The sequence below is a fragment of the Podarcis filfolensis genome (assembly GCF_964270895.1).
Source record: "Podarcis filfolensis genome assembly, chromosome: 15".
Classification (NCBI taxonomy): Eukaryota; Metazoa; Chordata; class Lepidosauria; order Squamata; family Lacertidae; genus Podarcis; species Podarcis filfolensis.
In genome coordinates, this window is record NC_139618.1 from 41,223,751 (window position 1) to 41,243,354 (window position 19,604).

The 19,604-nt window shown below is 44.4% G+C and overlaps 1 long non-coding RNA gene across 2 annotated transcripts; it reads left to right on the plus strand.

Moving 5' to 3' along the window:
• Nucleotides 1-1,448: 1,448 nt before the first annotated feature.
• Nucleotides 1,449-6,635, plus strand: LOC310750762. 2 transcript variants are annotated; one of them, XR_014542241.1, is made up of 4 exons: nucleotides 1,449-1,899; nucleotides 2,031-2,183; nucleotides 4,195-4,256; nucleotides 6,036-6,635. It is a non-coding gene; the product is annotated as an uncharacterized lncRNA (long non-coding RNA). The 2 variants fall into 2 exon arrangements; XR_014542242.1 differs by lacking the exons at nucleotides 2,031-2,183; nucleotides 4,195-4,256.
• Nucleotides 6,636-19,604: the final 12,969 nt, after the last annotated feature.

Here is a 19,604-nt window from a genome sequence, read left to right on the forward strand (position 1 = left end):
AATTTGATGTGATTGGCCAGTTAATAAAAATTATAAAAAAAAGAGGATCCTGGTCTAATTTCTGCACAGCGATTGATATGCACAATCCAACTGTTAAGATGAGAGGCATAAATTCAAGAGAATAGATTCTTAGAAACCATATACCTTCTAAATAAATGAATTAGAGGGTGAAGGAGCATTTGATTTTAGCAACATGATACTTGGCCTAGGAGAGCAACACATTTTACACTCTCTTCAGTATATTTTGCAATCAGTGGTAGTTTCTGGCTCTGGCTCTGTGGCAGCTGAGGTGCTATCAGGCGATTGCCCTAAAAAAGGTTTTTTTTTACCTCTTGAAATATGGCAACGCTATCAATCTCCTGAAAGCCCCTCTTCTGCCGCCAAATCAGGATCCACCCTATTTTTTTGTGACTGGGTTTTTCTGTTAGTTTTAACACGTATATTAGACTGTACAGTGGTACCTCAGGTTACATACGCTTCAGGTTACAGACTCCGCTAACCCAGAAATATTGCTTCAGGTTAAGAACTTTGCTTCAGGATGAGAACAGAAATTGTGCTCTGGTGGCGCAGCAGTAGCAGGAGGCCCCATTAGCTAAAGTGGTGCTTCAGGTTAAGAACAGTTTCAGGTTAAGAACAGACCTCCGGAACGAATTAAGTACTTAACCCAAAGTACTACTGTATTTTAAACTGTTATAACCTACCCTGGGACCTCAGGGTGAGGGGCAGGTAATAAAATAATGATGATGATGATGATGATAATACAACCCAACAAATATCTGGTAAAAGAAGGAGGAAAAAGAAATGGGATCCCAAATGCATGTTTGGGTTAAAGGCGGGTCTTGGGTCACAGATAGGGGTGAGGGAGAAATTCATTCAGTTTGCATTTAAAGGCGGACCCATCAAATTTTCAAAACGATATGCAAACTGAGACATGGATCATAATCTACACTTCTCCAAATTTTGCAATGCAGTTCTGCAGCCAAGTATAATGTTTACAAAAATGCATAAGCTAGGGGAAGGTGTACAGAACAACACCTATAGTTCTGCAAATAGCATACAAAAATTCATTATATGGTGGGAAGTTGCTCGCTGAAATTGTTTATTAGTCCAAACTGCACACAAAATATGTGGTGAAATGCACACTAAACTGCTGGTGTATTTTCGTGATGATTTGCTTTTTTGTTTTTGAAAAAAAAAAAAAACAGATTGTTACCGACATGTGAAGAACAGAATTTAAGACTGGAACATTAAGAAGCCTGGACAACTGAAATTTACATCCCAAGGGATGCGTCCATCCCTTGCGATCCCTGCCTTGCTAGCGATGAATAAACATGGGCCAGCGCTTTAAAGAGGAGGGAAATGCTTTACCCAGGAGGACCCATGATGACGACATTCAAGCCATGCCCTAAAATGCTGTCGCCAGCCTTTCTTGCTGTGTTCCTGCTTTGCTTCCAGGCAGGGTTTTAAAGAAATGAAGGGAAAGCCAAGGCTTCCTCACAACCAGGAGAAGCTTCCATATCCCTCTCACTAAGCCGAACATAGTTGTGCATTTTAGTGAATACAAGTGGAACCTGTAACAAAATGTTGCAGTGTGGAATGTTCCTGTTCAGGGTTACAGCCAGCCTGTCCCAGTCTTCCTCCTGCATTCTTTCCTGTTTTCTTTTAATTCTTGCTGTCAGCGAGCATGATGTGCCCACTGAGCATGCTCAGTTGTCCTTGGGCTGGAAGAGCCAAACAAATGATTGTTCCTCTACAGCCTAATGGTACATTCCAGAATTCTCCTGCCTCCTGCTTATCTTGTAGCTCGCTCTTAGACTTAATCAAGACATGTAGAATCAAATTCAAGACACGATCAAGTGCTAGAATCCTGCGATAAAGTTGTACCACTTCAGGCTGCAGGTGAGGGATGCCAGTTTTGAATGCTACTCAAGAACAATAAAAACCTCCCTTCACATTATAAATAGACACACTAGGCAGGGGACACGCTCCAGCTTAGCTCATTCCTTGCTGTGCTACATTTCTCCTTGCAGAGAAGCTTTCAAGAATGAGCTTCCTAACCTCTGCAGCGTCCACATTACCAGGATTTGGCCCCAACTCTATTTCACTGCATAAGTAGATCTGGCCTTCCTTCTGAAGAAATGCTCTTAGGATTCTTTCAACAAATATGCACTGCACCTTTAAAGGTAGGAGTGCTAACCAACACCTGGTCAGCAGTGTTGGGAAAATGCAGCTCAAGGGTTCCTTGCATGCACAAGGTGTTAGTCACCCTGTTCTGGCTGGGATCCTGCAATGATACGCCCAGTTTCTATTCAAACAGGCCAACTTTTTGCTGCAATTCTGCCTTATGCTTCTCCAAAGCTGCCCTGAGCATACTTTTGTGTGCTGGCTGGCTGTACTTGAGTCAAATACACATAAAAGGCTTTCTTTAAAAAGCCAAAAACAAAATGCAGCATGTCCAGACCAGTGTAGTTTAATGAAGAGTTCAAAATAGGTTGTAATTCCTATGTTCCGTCCCTTACTCCTTTGCCAGAACAAAGTAGGCCGACCAATGAGAAGGACTCTGGCATTGTGTGGTGCTGTTCTCCAGCCAAACAAGGGATACAAAAATGCCTATAGGGAAGAGTGCATTGGTAAAGGTCAGCATAAATCACCAATGCTCAGAGATCTGCACTGGTTGCCAATTTGCTACTGGGCCAAGTTCAAGGTGTTTCTTAACAACTTGGGACCAGTTTACCTATGAGATCGCCTTACCCCGTATTTGCCCACTCAACCACTGTGATCAGTGGCACTACTACGGGTGTCACATAATTCCTGCTCCTCATTTGTAAGTGCTCCATCATTTATTGTGGCAGCCCTTACACTTTGGAACTCCCCGCCTATTGATACCAAGCAGGCACCGTCACTGTATTCTTTCGATGCCTGCTGGAAACATTTTTGTTTAAACAAGCCTACCTAGATATTTAGAAAGTTGATGCGAGTTTTAATTTGTTTCAATCTGTGGTTGTGTTAACACTTTTTGTAGACTTTAAATTACTGCTGCAAATTATTGCTGTAGTGATAATTTTTATAGTTTTCTCTTTTTTTGTAAATGGTTTTGAGTTGTCATCCTGCCCCCCCTCCCCAATCGAGCAGTGTATACATTTTATGAGATAAATAAAAAAGGGAAGGGAAATGCTTGCAAAATTTGCACAGACCTGAGAAAATTTGCATGGAAGCCATGAATTTTAAAGTGGCATTCTAGTGCTTTTGCGGGGGGGTGGTGGTGTCTGGATTGGACCCGCCAGCTGGAATAAATTCCCCACTCCAGTTTAAAAGTGTTCAAGCAAATGGAAAGGCAACTCAGCAGAAAGTAATTTAAAACAAGCAAACAGCTATAGCAGTTGTTCTTTTGTAGTGAGCGTTTTAGAACCATAGACTCAAAAGGCGGTAGGGAGTCTGTCTTCAAAAAGACCAAACATCAAAAGCAAAGCCACACACTTTGCTAGAAAATAAATATAAAAGGAGAGTGTTATAATAAAAGTAATCAGTAGATTAGGATTTTGTTAGGTCACATCCACAACTGTACCTTTGACACACATTCAGATCTTTCTCCAAACTGCAGTTGCCAAGATTCTTTGGGGGAAACTACAACTGTTCCAAGTGTCCCTATTTTCCGGGGACAGTTCTGAAATTACAAAAGCCACCCCAGCTTCTGATTTGATGCTGGAATGCCCCTGTTTCCCCTGCCAGGGCTGCCACCACCGAACTGGAGGAGGAGCCAGTGCTTGTTCTCAGTGGTGGGGAGGGGCCACTGCTGCCACCGAGACCCAGCCTCAGCCTCACGTGACGCACCGGCTCTGGGGGCAGGCAGGGCAGGGCTGCCCTGGGCAGGAAGAAGGGGGGAGCAGAGCACAAACCAAGGCTTTGTGCTTCCACATCTAAGCTTGCCCCTTTCTAAAATTTATTTGTTGGTGTGTGTTTTTGTAAATCTACCAAAGAATAAAATTTAATCAGAATCGATGGGTTTTCTCTGGATGGTGGAGGGTGTGTGTGCTGTGTCCTGCTGGTGCAGCCGTGTGGGAAATGCTCAAGGTGTGTGTGACAAAAATGTGGGATCGAGGAGGGTCAGTTGCAGGGGTGGGGAGTGGGAAATGTCCCTATTTTCATTTGAGGAATGTTGTAGAGTATGCTATAATTACATTGTGATTTTACAAGGGGGTCACATCCTTCCAGAGCACAGCGTAAGAATGAGCAAGAAGCTGCAGAGCCAGACTCCTGTAAGCACAAAGTATTAGTGGAAGTCAGTGCTAAATAAAGTGACCATTCTGCGTCACAACATAATTTAATTTATTTCTATATTGCCCTTCGTCCCATGGGAACCCAGGGCAATGCTCTGCATAAAAATACAATCTATGCAATAAAAACATTCTTTAAAAATACATTTCTAAAGCTAAAATCACAAAGCAATACCAACTGCTGAAATTTCAGTTGACATCCATGCCCCAAAGGCAAAGAAATATGTCTCCAATTTGTGTCTGAACACCGTCATTTTTTTAGACATGAAGATGCACTGCCTCACCTGTGAGGAGAACCTGTGGTCCTCCAGACTAACTCCCACCAGTTCCAGTCAGTATGGTCAATGGCCAAGAATGATGAGAGTGAAGTCCAACAATGTATAGAGGGCACCAGGTTGGGGAAGCCTACTATATAATCTTGGTGTTCATCCCTAGATATGTGGAATGTCGGGATTCCACATCCTATCACATGTTCAGCTGTTAACCAAACAAATGCTTTCTCTCTCTTTTTAAATGCACAAAAATAAGCCAATTTATGACCAGTGGAACTTGCAAGAATTTTTTGGGCAGCTTGAGGAGTGGCAGAAGAGATGAATCTCATGCCCCCCTGTGGCTGCAGCAGAGAGTGCAGAAACTACTAACAACCCAAAAATTCTGAAGGACAGTTAAGTGACAAAGTGGTCTCTAGTCCATGGAAGCTTGCCCTGTAGCCAATGTATCATCAACCTTCAGTGAACTCTGGTGGGTTTTTTCAACTCTATTAATCTTTATTCGTTTCATTCTTATGAAACATGGAATCACAAAAGCTTTATTAGCAGAGGTGGATTAATTATCTCAAAAGCTGAGCTGCTAAGAACATTGGTGGTAGAGGCAACCATGCCAAGGTTAAATCGCAGCTGGAGTTCTTTGCAAGCGGCCTGGTGTCAGCTTGCGGCACCCTTGAGCAGCTGCTGGGATCTTAGCGCCCTGGCCGGGCCCTAGGAGAGTCAGAGGCCGCAGCTCAGTGGAAGAGCCCTTGCTTTGCATGCGCAAGGTCCCAGGGTCAATCCCCAGCATCTCCATGTAGAGAGAGAATATATACCATTAGTTCACCGAGCTCGGTATTAAGTACCCATAAAGCTCAGTATAAGGCTGCTTCCTATGTTACCATTGCTGACCCCTTTAAAAAAAACATTTCCAGTGCTCCCAGTGAGTTCTACCAGGTGGAGCTGAGGGATTCACATTTAAATCCCCATCCCAAACCCCTGACTTATCACTCAGAGGCATTGTGGGAAATAAAAATAGTAATTTGCTCAGATTCAGCTGATGATGTTTGCTGGCACCCACCGACATAGGAGGGGAGCTGCCACCACCCCAAATCTGAAGGTGAGTTTGCTTACATCCACACTTTGGAATGATACACGTGCAAATGGATGTGGGAAGCATTAAACTTTATTTCTGTGAACTGGGGTTTGGCTTCCGACTCTGAGTCAAATTGTTTTCCAAAGTGCAAAATCACAGTTAAAACCAAATCTTGTGGTTGGTGCAGAACCCTAACATAAATGGTTCCTTATGCAGGGGGGCTTCCATGAAATGTTGATGAGAAAATACTGGTGGGTATGTTGCACCCATAGCAGGAGATGATTAGGCAACGGAGGATGCAATTCCAACCCCACTTACTTGAGATTAAGTCCCATTGAATTCAATATGACTTACTTCCAAGCAGAAACAGTCAGGCTTGCACTGTAAATCATGACAAACAATGTCTCTGTTTTTCTGCAGAATTGCTCTGCACAGCTACAGAGGGTCTGAATATGAGTCAGAGATTATAGTTCCTCTCTCTCCCTAGTGAAGACAAATGCCCGATCATACGACAAGCTATGCAACTGTTGAATTATCTGTGGGCTCTCGTCATTCTTCATGTCTGAAGCAAGGCAGCAGCAGCATGTCATAAAGAGCCAAATTCTGCAGCGAAATGGCAGTTCCCTGGCCATATTTCCTCCTTTATTCCTTTCTGTATCTACATCCCACCCATGAAGAGTTATGACTTTAGTCCAGGCTTGCAGGGAAATAAAGCTTTATTTCATAATAAGGATGAACGTGGCCTGAATATAAATGCATGGAAATACAGAAGCTCCATTAAGTGAAGCCATCATGGGATATGATTTAAAATACCAACCAAACAGGTCCAGATGAAGAATGTTTTGTGACACAAACTTCAGGTTCTAAGTTTTTGAGGCCAAGTATTACCTCCTAAAGAGGTAGAGGTGTTACGAACCTTGAGTGGATCTAAACACAGGAAAGAAACACTATAAATAAGTCAGAAATTAGATCGTTTTAACAAAATAAAAAACTTGCTATGAGAAATGTCATTTTAAACAATTCCTGCTGTCTGGCGCCATCTGGTGTTGCATATTTAAAACGGATTTGATTCGTTGTCTCTTTACTAATGTAGCTGAATCCCAGGACGAAATAGGCACCTTAAAGGCTCACCCTCCTCAACCTAATTGCACTCGCCAATACAACTTAGCCTTTGTTTCAGCTTTATTCATTACTACAAACTCATCTTGCTGCCCTGTGCAAAAGCAGGGCAGGCAGATATTCAACAGGTAGAATTCTCATCACTGCAGTTTCCATCTTAGGAAACACGTAAGATATGGGTGACAGGAGGGTCTTTTTCAGGCCAAGGGCCACATCCAGTTACAGCTGCAACTTTTCAACCAACGACTGCAACTATACCTCTTTTGCATTGGTGCGTTCGGCAGCAGTGACAGTGGTCAGCTGCAGGGAAAGGGAAGCTGGAGTTAGACTCCAGTTCCATCTGGCCCATCCAGCATGGCCAGTGGTTGGGGCTCATAGGTGTTGTAGTCCAACATCTGGAGTGTCACAGCTTTCCATCCCTAATTTGCTGTGATAGCAAATATCTCCATGGCATTAATTAATTAGCATTTATTTATTATTTGTTATATGTATTTAATGACCTAACCTTCATTAAACAATCTCAGAGTGGGGTACACACAAAATCAATATAACATCTGAAAACATAAACTATCAGTTCAAAACACAAATTAAAACTGATAAATTAAAAAAGCAATTAACAACAGCAGTTAACTTGGGGGGGGGGGTTACTCATTTCATGTTTATCCTCTACCCCCAAAGTCACAGCTGCTTGAAACTGACCCAAAAGTTGGCAGTGCTCTACAGGGTTCAGGTTTATCACCACTGCAGCTGTTAAAAGTTGTTGCCAAAAGTGTTTCTGCCTCATATTTGATTTAGAGGTCAGGCTTATCCCTCATGAAAGAGTTATTGTTATCCTCAAAATATGTTGGGATTGGCTATAAAAAGACATTGGAAGAAGGCTATGTAGCCGTTTTCTTTCTCTTCTATTCTCCATCATCTCCCTTTGAGTGTCGCTAACCATTTTAAAAAGTTTAAAAGATATATAAACTGACCTGGGAAAGGGAAAGAGCTGTATGACTTGACCTTAGAGATGTCACAAGTACTAGCCAATAGCCCAGAGGGAACTCACAACACAACATAAGAAGAGCCTACTGGATCAGGCCAATGGCCTGATCCAATATCCTGCCTCAGTGTGAAGCCTGCAAGCAGGACTTGTGTGCCACAGTGCTCCCCCCCCCCCTGCAGTTTCCAGCAACTGGTAGTCTGAAGAAAACTGCCTCCAACAGTGGAGGCAGAACACAACCATCAGGTGAGCAATGGAAACACTATCTTTGGGGCAGTTGGTGGTGATGGGCTGCATTTCTTCCCATCAGCAATATACTGAAGACTGCATCTATTCATTTTTGGATGTGGGCAAAAATCAATAATCCAAGAAAGATGTATTTCTTTCTCTCTTACCCTCATTGGATGAGCTAAAACCAATTTTCTAAAAAGGCCCTCATTTTACAGGGGTGGAAGCAACATGGAGAACAAGACATCAGTATTGACTTAGCCAACCGCATTTATCTAATAAATGCCCTCATTATAAAACGTATATTTATTTACTTCTTGTTTATGCTGCTTCCTTATTGCCTTCCTCTCTCTTTGGGGGGATGAGCCTTCTATTGATTGCACATTGAACCTCTTGGCCATCTTTGCAGAGCTCTATAAAGTCAACAGCCCTTCTTGCCAAAGTCTAAACAGAAACAGATGCATTGGAAACTTCTCAAGAGACATAGCTGTAGAACATGGGTAGTCAAACTAAGGCCTGGGGGCCGGATCCAGCCCTATCGCCTTCAAAATCCAGCCCACGGATGGTCCAGGAATCAGTGTGTTTTTACATGAGTAGAATGTGTCCTTTTATTTTAAATGCACCTCTGGGTTATTTGTGGGGCCTGCCTGGTGTTTTTTACATGAGTAGAATGTGTGCTTTGATTTAAAATGCATCTCTGAATTATTTGTGGGGCATAGGAATTCGTTCATATATTTCCCCCCAAAAATATAGTCCGGCCCCCCACAAGGTCTGAGGGACAGTGGCCCCCTGCTGAAAAAGTTTGCTGACCCCTGCTGTAGAATCAGTGTCTTTTACCTACCAAGAGTACAAGTTAAGAAGCGGAAATGTCCACTCTTGGGCTTAACCAATGCTCCTCCATCAAGTCTCCATTATAACAGTGCTGGCTTTGACCTTCATAACTTGGGACCAGAGTACACAGAGCTTCACACATCTCCACGTGTGCCTGTCCATGTACAGTTGTTACCTCGGAAGTCGAACGGAATCCATTATGGAAATCTGTTCGACTTCCAAAATGTTCGGAAACCAAAGTGCAGCTAATGATTGGCTGCAGGAAGCTCCTGCAGCCAATCAGAAGCAGTGGGAGCTGCGTTGGATGTTCGGGTTCCAAAGAACGTTTGCAAACCGAAACAGTCACTTCTGGGTTTGTGCCATTCTGGAGCCAAACCGTTCAACTCACAAGGTATGACTGTACTCAGATCCTCATCAGATTTGGCTTCCTCCATCATCTGTGCTACAGAGGTTGGCTAGCAGGTTTTGCAAGTTTGTAAAGAAAAGCTTGTTGTAAACAGCACCAATTGGTTAGCATCTGAGAAGTTGGATAGAAACTCCCATCCTTCCACCCCCAAAGGACTCTTGCAAATTTTTCAAATACAGTAAAGACAAGAATGAACATATCAATGAATAGATTGTTATTATTATTTATTTGAAAGATAGAAAATCACCATGCACCATGGATTGAAGGGAAGATTACCGGTAATTTCTGATCCAACATTCACTTGATAGAATGTATGTATGTCAGGAAGAGTTGCCAACTTTTGAACTAGACCCTGCATCTGCCCCTTTAGCAGTCACTTGATCTGGAGTAATTAGCAGGTGATAACATTTAGCTCTAAGCCATGAAAAGCTTCTCTTAGACTTAAAGGGATAAGAAGGCCAGGCCAGCAACACCCCCCCTCCTTCTGATAGCTTGCCAATCCTACTGTCAAGGAGATTTCAAAGCCAGGCCCTACTGCCAAAATGCAGGGGACAATAAATGCATTGTTAGAAGCCACACCAGGCTTCTTAAAATGAATAATATGACACATCATTTGGAGCTGTTTTTCTAAAGCTTATAGCAGTGCAGGATGTGTGTGCAATTTTCATTAGAATTACGGCTGAGGAAGGAAGGTTTAACTTTCCCTCCCTGCATGTTGCAGTCCTGATTAAAAAAAGCATCCCTGTCCCTATTATTAAATTGTAAAACAAACCCGGCTACATTTTCTAATGAATCAGCATCACGTGTAGTTTGATGGGGAAATGCCGTAGCTCAGTGGAAGAGCATCTGCTTTGCATGCAGAAGCCCCTAGCTTCAGTCTCCAGCGTCTCCAGGTATAGATGGAGAGCAGCTGCCAGTGAGTGTGGGAAGTACTGATCTAGATGGATCAGTGGTCCATAAGGCATTTTTCTATTGCTGTTGGTTGGGGGGGAGGTGTTAGGCTGTATGCTGGAGTCCCTTCTAATTTCTGGATCCAGCAAGGGTTAAAATCTAATGGAGGACTCAATTGTTGAAATAGCCAGGTCAGCTTCTTGGTGAGATAATGGGCCCTAAGTATGGGTAACAAAGAAAGTGGCTTTGTGTCAGAGGGCAATGGGTGGGCCCCCTCCCTTATTGAGAAAGACCAAAGCCAGAGTTGGATGTGAGAGAGAGTTGTGTTAGAAGCAGGTAGCAAGCAGAAGCCTGAGAGTGAGAGACTAGCTTGGTTTCTGCTTCAATCCAAGGCTGTGGCCATGGGAGAAGCAAGACTTTCTGGGGTGTTAATGCTGTAAGCCTCTCCATCATAAGCTCAGGTTGTACTGTATATATATGTAAATAAACCATATATCCTAAAGACACTGCAGTCTCCGCTGTCCCTCATTCTGAGGAAACCAAACCCTGGGTGAATGCCTAGGAACCCTAGAATCTCTCAACTGCTTGAAGATAGAGTTGCATGCCACCCCAATGTTCCTATGACCCTCAATCCATGGGTGAACAATGGTTTTCAAAGTTTATGCCTTAAGGAATCTCTTTCTGTACTGAGTCATCTTCCACAGAAACCCCAGTGATTTGGGATAATTATTATTGATTGATTGATTGAATTTATATACCACCCAATACCCGGAGGTCTCATGGGGTAGACTGGCCAACTTACAACCTCCATATGTTTTTGGTCTACAACTCTATGATGCCATGGTGGCTGGGGTGAAGGAGGTCAAAGTCCAGCAACATCTGGAGATCCACACCCCTATTTCATGGAGTGCACCCGATTCCTGCATAACATTGCACAGGCCTACTGAGTCACACAGATGCTTCACACGAATTAGGTTGTTTATTCATTTAGGTATGATGCTTTTGAATTTTGGTTTTGGAGGAGACTCTTGAGAGTCCCATGGACTGCAAGAAGATCAAACCTCTCCATTCTTAAGGAAATCAGCCCTGAGTGCTCACTGGAAGGACAGATCCTGAAGCTGAGGCTCCAATACTTTGGCCACCTCATGAGAAGAGAAGACTCCCTGGAAAAGACCCTGATGTTGGGAAAGATGGAGGGCACAAGCAGAAGGGGACGACAGAGGACGAGATGGTTGGACAGTGTTCTCAAAGCTACCAATATGAGTTTGACCAAACTGCGGGAGGCAGTGGAAGACAGGAGGGCCTGGCGTGCTCTGGTCCAGGGGGTCCGAAGAGTCGGACACGACTAAACAACTAAACAACAACAAATGAATGGGAAATAAAGCAAAAGGGGGCCTGTTTGGTTCAATTTCCATTTATCCCCCAAAATGTACAAGGGGGCAATTCTGAGTATCAAGAGAAATTAAATATCAATCAACAAAAGTGTAAAACAAATGAGCCATTCAGCAATTAATAATAAAATCAGAGAATCATGAAGTTGAAAGGGACCCTGAGATTCATTTAGTCCAACCCCCTGCAATGCAGGAACACGCAGTTGTCCCATAGGGGGATCAAACCTGCAACCGTGGCACTATCAGCACCATGCTCTAACCCAGGCTTCCTCAACCTCGGCCCTCCAGATGTTTTGAGACTACAGTTCCCATCATCCCTGACCACTGGTCCTGCTAGCTAGGGAACATGGGAGTTGTAGGCCAAAAACATCTGGAGGACCGAGGTTGAGGAAGCCTGCTCTAACCCACTGAGCTATCCAGACAGACAGAATCATAAAATGGAAGGGAAATTATTGTACGTGGGCTGAGTATGCAACCCAGAAGACATTCAATGCTATCCTGTGGCTGCATTTTGCAAGGAAAAATTGGCAGTGCCGTGCAAGCTCTTTTTAAATGGGTAACACCTGTCTGCATCCTCAGATTCATTTTTTAAAACAACCTGGAAAAGTTTTTTCTCTCCTAGGCTGATCCTGAACTGCTTTCCCTGATACTTCAGTTGGTCAGAGCAGGGGTCAGCAGACTTTTTCAGCAGGGGGCAGGTCTACTGTCCCTCAGACCTTGTGGGGGGGAGACTATATTTTGAAGAGAGAAAAAAATGATGCAAGAGCAGCATGAGCCCCAGTGGCTGCTTACCTATGTACTGCAGGCAGCAAGGGCTGGCAGTGAAGATGGTGGCAGCGGCAGCAGCGGAGGGATGATGAAAGGGCTCTGGAGAGGGGCTGCTTAAAATGGCGGCTGCTCGAGCGCTGCTGCTGCTTCTGGCACCAACAAAGCCCAGCCCCCTTCCTCCTCTAGGCAGGGCAGGGAGAAGCCAGGAGGAGGGAGGGAGGAGGCGCCGCCACCGCTGCCGTGTGAGGGAGAGGGAGGGAGAGGGAAAGAACGTGTGTGCTGGCAATCCATGCAGCGATTCCAGGACCGTACACGGGCCGGATCCAGAAGGCATTTGGGCCTGATCCGGCCCACAGACCTTAGTTTGCCAACCCATGGGTTAGAGCAAAGTGCGCCTGATAATGTCAAGGTCAATCCCCTTATGGGCCACCTGCATATTTCTGCATTTCAGGGAGCAGGATTAGGTACCCCCCTTCCAACTCTATGATTCTATGGTTAGAGCATGGTTTTTAGAAACGGACTCCCCCCTCATCATGCTACCACTGACGAGGGAGAGGCCTCAGCAAGCCAGCCAGCATAAAGGTCACATGAATTGAACAACAACAACAAAATGTTGCAGCGTGGAGTGGTTCAGCTCAGGATTCCAGTTTTGCTCCATTCAATTCTTCCTTCCCTCACTGCAATTCCATTTCCCCTGGTGTTACCATGTGCCCTATTGTATAATTTGAAAGGCTGTGGTTGGAGGGCAAACCTCTATTTGAAAGAGTTCTTAGTTTATAGGGTTGACTGGTCTAGGACAACTTTAATGTAAAGAACCATAAGAGAGAAGGAGGGCATTGAAGCTGCACCTCCACAGTTAACAACACTCACAAAGCAGACTGAGGTCTGTGTCCAGGGTTAGTCATTCTCAGAGTAGACCAACTGAAATGAATGACCCAAAGATAGTCATGTCCATTAACTTCAGCAAGTCTACTTGGATTAAAACCAGCACTGGATGCAGCTCATTGTTTCTAAGTCCCACCCACCCCCCGCCTTTAGGGTCAATCTACACATTGAGAAATATCACATGGGACAAGCATCCCTATAGTGGGACTGTAGCACTTTAGACTGCAAGTGAAAGGATAATTACATTTTTGAAAGCTCATCTGTATATTTGTGCTGTGTAAATGCATATACATAGAAGAAGTCCTGGGAAAATAAATGGAATAGTAGGAGAGCATTGGACATGAAACCTCCACATCAAGCCTTCAGAGGCAGGTGTCAACTGATGGCTAGTCAAGCCTCAAAGTCCCAGCCTGGTCACAAGTCCCAGAGAAATAAAACTTACTCATGCAGAAAGTCCTACAGAATTTCTCCCAGTGTTATCAGTATGGTCCAAAGGGAAGGAAATCTGCTCAAAAATACATACATACCACATTACTTTTTCAGCTGGCTTTTGAAGGCAAATAGTTGCATACAGTTAACCCTAGATGGCACTGTGAGATAACTCTGGACCAGTCATGATCATACAAAACTGAGAAGGGTCCGGTGGCTCCATAAATGAGGAATCGCAAATCCACTTTACTAGACTGCAGATTGCTAGCAGCTCCCTGGACTACTGACCTTTGCTCACTAACCACAGGCACAGATTTAATGGCATTTGTCAAATGGGCTTGATCTCTTTGCTCAATTTGCCTTATGTCCCAGATGTACCTGCAGAAACCACAAACCACGACCCCTGCAAAAATGGCTGAGTCATTAAAAGCAGGCCTCATTGGGTGAATCAGTTAAAAAAAGAAATACTGGGTTTTTATGGGAGAATGTAATCTCTTAGCAATATATCAGAGACCAGGATTTGTTCCAAATGTTAGGATTCTGCACCGATCCTGGGCGGGGGGGGGGGGGGGAGATGAAGGAGAATGCCTCTAAGCATGTACAGAGTGTCTCTTCCTTACTTGCTGATTCTCCTGTCACCAAGGGCAGAGCTTCCTGGCTAATACTGTATTAGACTGTCAACTTTCCATCAGCTCCTGTTCTTTTATCAGCAAAAGTTGCTGGGTAGGGGAATCTGAGCTGGAAAAGAATGGCAAGGAAGAAGATTAAGGAGAAACATGCCTCATTTAGGGAAAAGTGATTTACAAAAATGTGTATATTAGGCAAAATAGCATACTAAAATACATATATATCTTGATCTGATATGGAAATGTGGAGAACAGAGACTGGAAAACTGACAAACTGAGAGGAACTGAAATTGACAGATCTGGCTGTCCTTACTTCCCAGCTGGGAAAAGTTAGGCTCTGCTTTTAAACTCTGGAAGAAAAGTTTTGGCTGAGGGATATGCCTCCCACTCTTGCCCCTCAAAAATCCAGTCATGCTGTGATCCCTAAAGCTAATCCCTTTTATCGTGCCTGGAATTTGAAAGAAAGAACCGATCACTAAATCTGAGACTGGAAAACTCTTCCTTTTCTTCCCAAATCTTACAGAGAGAAATCTGAGTGCAGGCTGTTGTCTGTGTCACATGCTTGAACAGCTAAGCTGTTTCTTTTCTGCAGTGTCAAAGTGAATAATGCAGACACAAGTTAGGTGAGAACAACTGCATTCAGCTACTAGAAAATGAGAGTGACAAGCTTTCTTATGCTCAGACTAAACCTTTTGGGAAGATCCACAATCCTTTTATCTCTGTCATACAATAAGTAAAGGCCCGTAAGGAAACCCCAAAATCCAATTGCAAAGGCAACACTTTTATTAGACCACAAAGATATCAAGACAGGTGAAGAGATTTGCGTGTACTACCAAAAGTTAGCATTCTGGTTCAGGTTTTGATCCTCATTCAGATGTTCAGAGGAGAGTGCAAACAATCGAGCACCATCTAGGACTGTGCCCCAACACCGACGGAATCCCAGATCTAGGAGGAAGCAGGGCCATTGGGGTTGATCAGGGATTCAGTCACATTAGGTTAAGGCAGGGCTGCTATTCCTTCTGTTCTTGGTCACTTTGATGCTCAAGAAAAGGCACTGTTTCTGCTGTGTTTTCTGAGCCAAAGGAAGGCCTTTCTTTCCCCACAAACCTCTTAAGTGGAGATATTTATTCTTATCTGCACTGAATTTGAATAGTTCTTACACATTTAACTGTTTTTGTTGTTAATGTTAATTTTGTCTGAATGATGGATTTTTTTTTTTTTAAGTTTCAGATCCTGAATTTGTATTACGTTTTTTAGATAGGAAACCTGTGTGATTTTTAATATTTGTTTAGTGCCTAGAAAGTTGTGAACACAATACAGGCAATGATGCTGCTGATTAGAATTCTGCATCCTTTTACATTTCCATTGTCTCACTTCACAAACACCTCGGGTTACAAACGCTTCAAGTTACAGACTCAGCTAACCTGGAAGTAGTACCTCAGGTTAAGAACTTTATCTCAGGATGAGAACAGAAATCGCGTGGTGGCGGCAGCAGGAGGCCCCATTAGCTAAAGTGGTACCTCAGGTTAAGAACAGTTTCAGGTAAAGAATGGACCTCTGGAACGAATTAAGTTCGTAACCCGAGGTACCACTGTATATAGGCTACTTGGGAGTAAGCCGTGTTGAACTCAGTGGTTCTTGCCTCAAAGCAGAGATCTATGGGTTTGCACTTTGAAGAGTTTCTGCTTTTAAGGGTTCTGCAAGACACACACCAAAAGTTACCAAAATGTCACCCCAAAGGTATAGTTTTGCCTTTGCTTCTTGTCAGTGGAGATATATATATATATAGAGAGAGAGAGAGAGAGAGAGAAAGAGAAAGAGAATCCTAATAGCAAGGCCTACTTAAGGTATTGATCAATCAGTTGGTATAAAGTCTGCATAACAATTTCTTGTGTCTTTTGCAACTCCCAAGCAACCTCTGCAAATGGAGAGACATTTGCATGGAGAGATCTGCTCCAGACTCCTGATTTAGCAACAGCCCCACCATTAAGAGCTGCGAAGTGTTTCTGATGATTACTGTGCATTATACTTGTATCCCACTGGCTCTTCAAGGTGCAGATAAGGGCAATGATCAAGGGCACTGGAACACCTTCTATGCAGTGGTGCAGCTGCATGCTCTGGCACTGGGGGGCGCGGAGAGCAGGTGGGGCGGGGCTGGCATGCCTTCTGGGGGTGTGGCATGCCACCTGCGGGGGAGTGGCGCCCAGCAAGGGCAGGGGGGCAGCCGCAATGGCACCTCATTGGGGTCGCGCTGCCGGGGGTGGTGCGCTCCCCCTGCCCTCCTCTTCCTCCGCCATTGCTTCTATGAAGGATGGATAAAATGTATGGGACTATTTTGGTTTCTTCAAAAGATATCCAAGTGAGGGCATGACAGAGCGCTTTAGAATTATGCATGATGTAGAAAAACAAGAGGAGGTTTTTTCCCTTTTAAAAATAAATCACCTAATTCTAGCACCCTGAGATATAAAAAGACACTATATTCAAGGCAGACAGAAGCCAGAAGGACATAATGAGCATCTGCTGAATCAGACCAGCAGCCTTTTCTCACAGTGGACAATCAGATGCCCATGGGAAGCCCATGATGAGGACATGAGTGCAATAGTGCTCCCCAGCAATTGGTCTTCAGAAGCACACTGCCTCTGATAATGGAGGAAATAGATCAAACTAACAACTCAGAGTCATTGATAAGCTTCTCCTGCATAAATTTTGCCCAGTCCCCTTTTAGAGATGTCCACGTTGATGGCCCTCTTGTGTAAGGAACTTGCCTGTCTTCCTGAGTCTCCCAAAGCTCAGCTTCACAGGATGTCCCTAGGTTCTAATATTATTAAGCCAGAGACAGATTTAATTGTCTTTGACGAAGACCCCCTCCCCCGATGGTCCCAGCAATTCTGATAACACTTTCGATGTGTGTTAGCGTGTTTGGCCAGGGAGTGCCGGGTACAAATCCTCATCTGTTCATAAAGCTCGCTTGGGTGACCTTGGACCAGTCGCTGCCATTCAGCCTCATCTACCTGTTATTGTGGGGATTAAATTGAGGAGGGGAAGAAGCACGTATGTCCCCTTGTGCTCCTTGGAGAAAAAAGGTGGGATGCAAATGCTATGAATGAATGAATGAATATTTCCTAATGAATAAATAAATATTTCCTAAAAGCAGGCTACCATTGTCATTGTCAAAAATAGAAAGCTGGGCTAGATAGGTCTTTGGTTTAAACCAGTATGGCTCATGAACCTGAGGTGCAGTACAATTTAATTTAATTTAACTTAATTTAATTTAATTCAGGGGGTGCCATGACACTCTCTTCCGCTGTTGAAAAGCTAGCAGGCCAGGACAAGAGAGACCTGTTTTCAAATCCCCGTTCAACAAAGAAGTTTACTTGGGTGACCTTGGACCCAGTGGAGGCTGATCTATAAGGACAAGCAGAGAACTGTCCCGCCACCCTCAGTCTCCCTCTGGCCAGCCCCCCAATACATGCCTTCTTACTTGCAACCAATCCTCAGTGTCCCCCCTTGTAGAACTCAGAAGGTGGAAGCAAAAGTAGAATTCGCTGACTGCCTCTTCTTTGCTCTGGGCTCCAGATGCCATTGGCTCTGGTTTCTCCTCCCTTCGGCCTCCTTGCTTTCTACCCTACTAGGCACCAGACACCACTGCTTGGGTCAGTAGTTGTGAAGATGATGATGTGGGAGGATGGGGAATGTTTCATCAAGGGGGGGGGGGGCTGACTGCCCTCAGCAGAAACAGAAAGGTGAGCTATCACTTTACTAAAATGCAATTGCTTGTCAGTTAAGTATCTCCCAGCAATGCAACACCTTCCTCCCCTTCTTCTGTTGCTCTAAAGATCTGTGCTTCTCTGAGCTCAGGTACCTGCTTCCAGTCTTCTTTAAAACAGTTAGCTGGTCTGAGAAAGTATTGTTCCAGTTGGTGCAGAGAGAGTTAACGGAAGATCAAGGTCTGAGGGGGGGGGGATGTAAAACCTCATTGCAGCACAGACTGCAGCAACCAGATTGGCCACACCCTGTTTAAGATGCAGCCCTCGGCTCCTGTCCTTCAGACAGACCTCACCCCTTTGCTCTAGTGCTGTCTCCCCACTTCATTTCTGGAAACATAAATTCATCTCAGTCTTTCTCTGCGTCTCTCTCTCTCTCTCTGACTCAGAAAGTGGGGGAGGGAAAAGCTGACATCATTTTGGTGCAATGTCTGGGCTTACAGCATTGGCTTGGGTGGGGCTGGTTGGAATCAAGATAGGGGATTCTAGCTGCAAGGCAAAATCCTTTCTAAAGAGAACAAGTATCAGCTGACCTGTTATCTGCTGCAGTCGTACAATAGTGTCAAGCATGGCTGTTTTTATTAATCGCTGCAAGCTCTGTGAACACTAGCTGAGCCACCAAGGGTCACCTGAAACAAGCTGCAGAAGACCACCCTGGTCAGGGAACTGCTCTGTACTGCCCACCCACAAGCAAAGCGGCCTGTGGCTAGTTGAATTCACACATGTGTTTATGCAGAGGTGGTTTTAGGGCAGTGCAACTGGTTCAGCCGCACTGGGCGCTGTGCTACAGGGGACACTACAACAGTGCTGTAGAATGGAGAGCATGAGGTGAGGAGCACCAATTTTTAGTGTCACACAGGGTACCACTGATATTTGAGAGACCAAAGCCCACCACTGGTTTAGGAGTATGGAAACATTGGCATTTGCCTGCTACCAAGTCAGATCATTGGTCCATGTAGCTCAGTATTGCCTTTTCTGACTGGCAGCAGCAGCTCTCCAGACTTTCATGCCAGGGTGTCTCCCAGCCCTACCTGGAGATGCCAGGATTGAACCTGGGACCTTCTGTGTGCCATGCAGATGCTCATGGTACTTATTCATGTTGTCTCCCTTTGAGATTTCTTTTAGATCAGCCTTTCCCCAAGCTGATGCCCTCCAGACAGTGCTAGAAACTGAGATATGGAAGCTAGGAGCTAAATGACACCTTAAAACTAGGTAGGTCATGGACACAACAACAGAATGTAGGCACATTTTTTAATATAACAAGAATACAAAGCTGAAAAGGAATGAACTGTAGCTAAAATCTTATATTCATTTTTCACATTAGCTCTCATCTGAAGATTGCAAAAAACAAAGCCAGGCTTCCCTGCCTGCCCCCCTAATATTCTTAAGAGGGTCTCTTCTCCAGTCTTCAGAGAGTACCTGGAAGTGGAGGCGCAGAAAAGGTCCTCCTTTCCTTCTACTCTGCATTTTTAATCTGAAATCTTTGGTGTAGAACTGCACACAGAGCTCAGAAACTGCTCACGCTAATGAAATTCATGCACCTAGAACAATGGGAGTTTCAAATGCTGCCTCCAAATAATTTGGACTACAACTCCCATCAGCCATGGGAGTTGTGGTTCAAAACCATTGGAAGGCACCAGCTTAGATCAGCACTGGACAGCACTCCTGT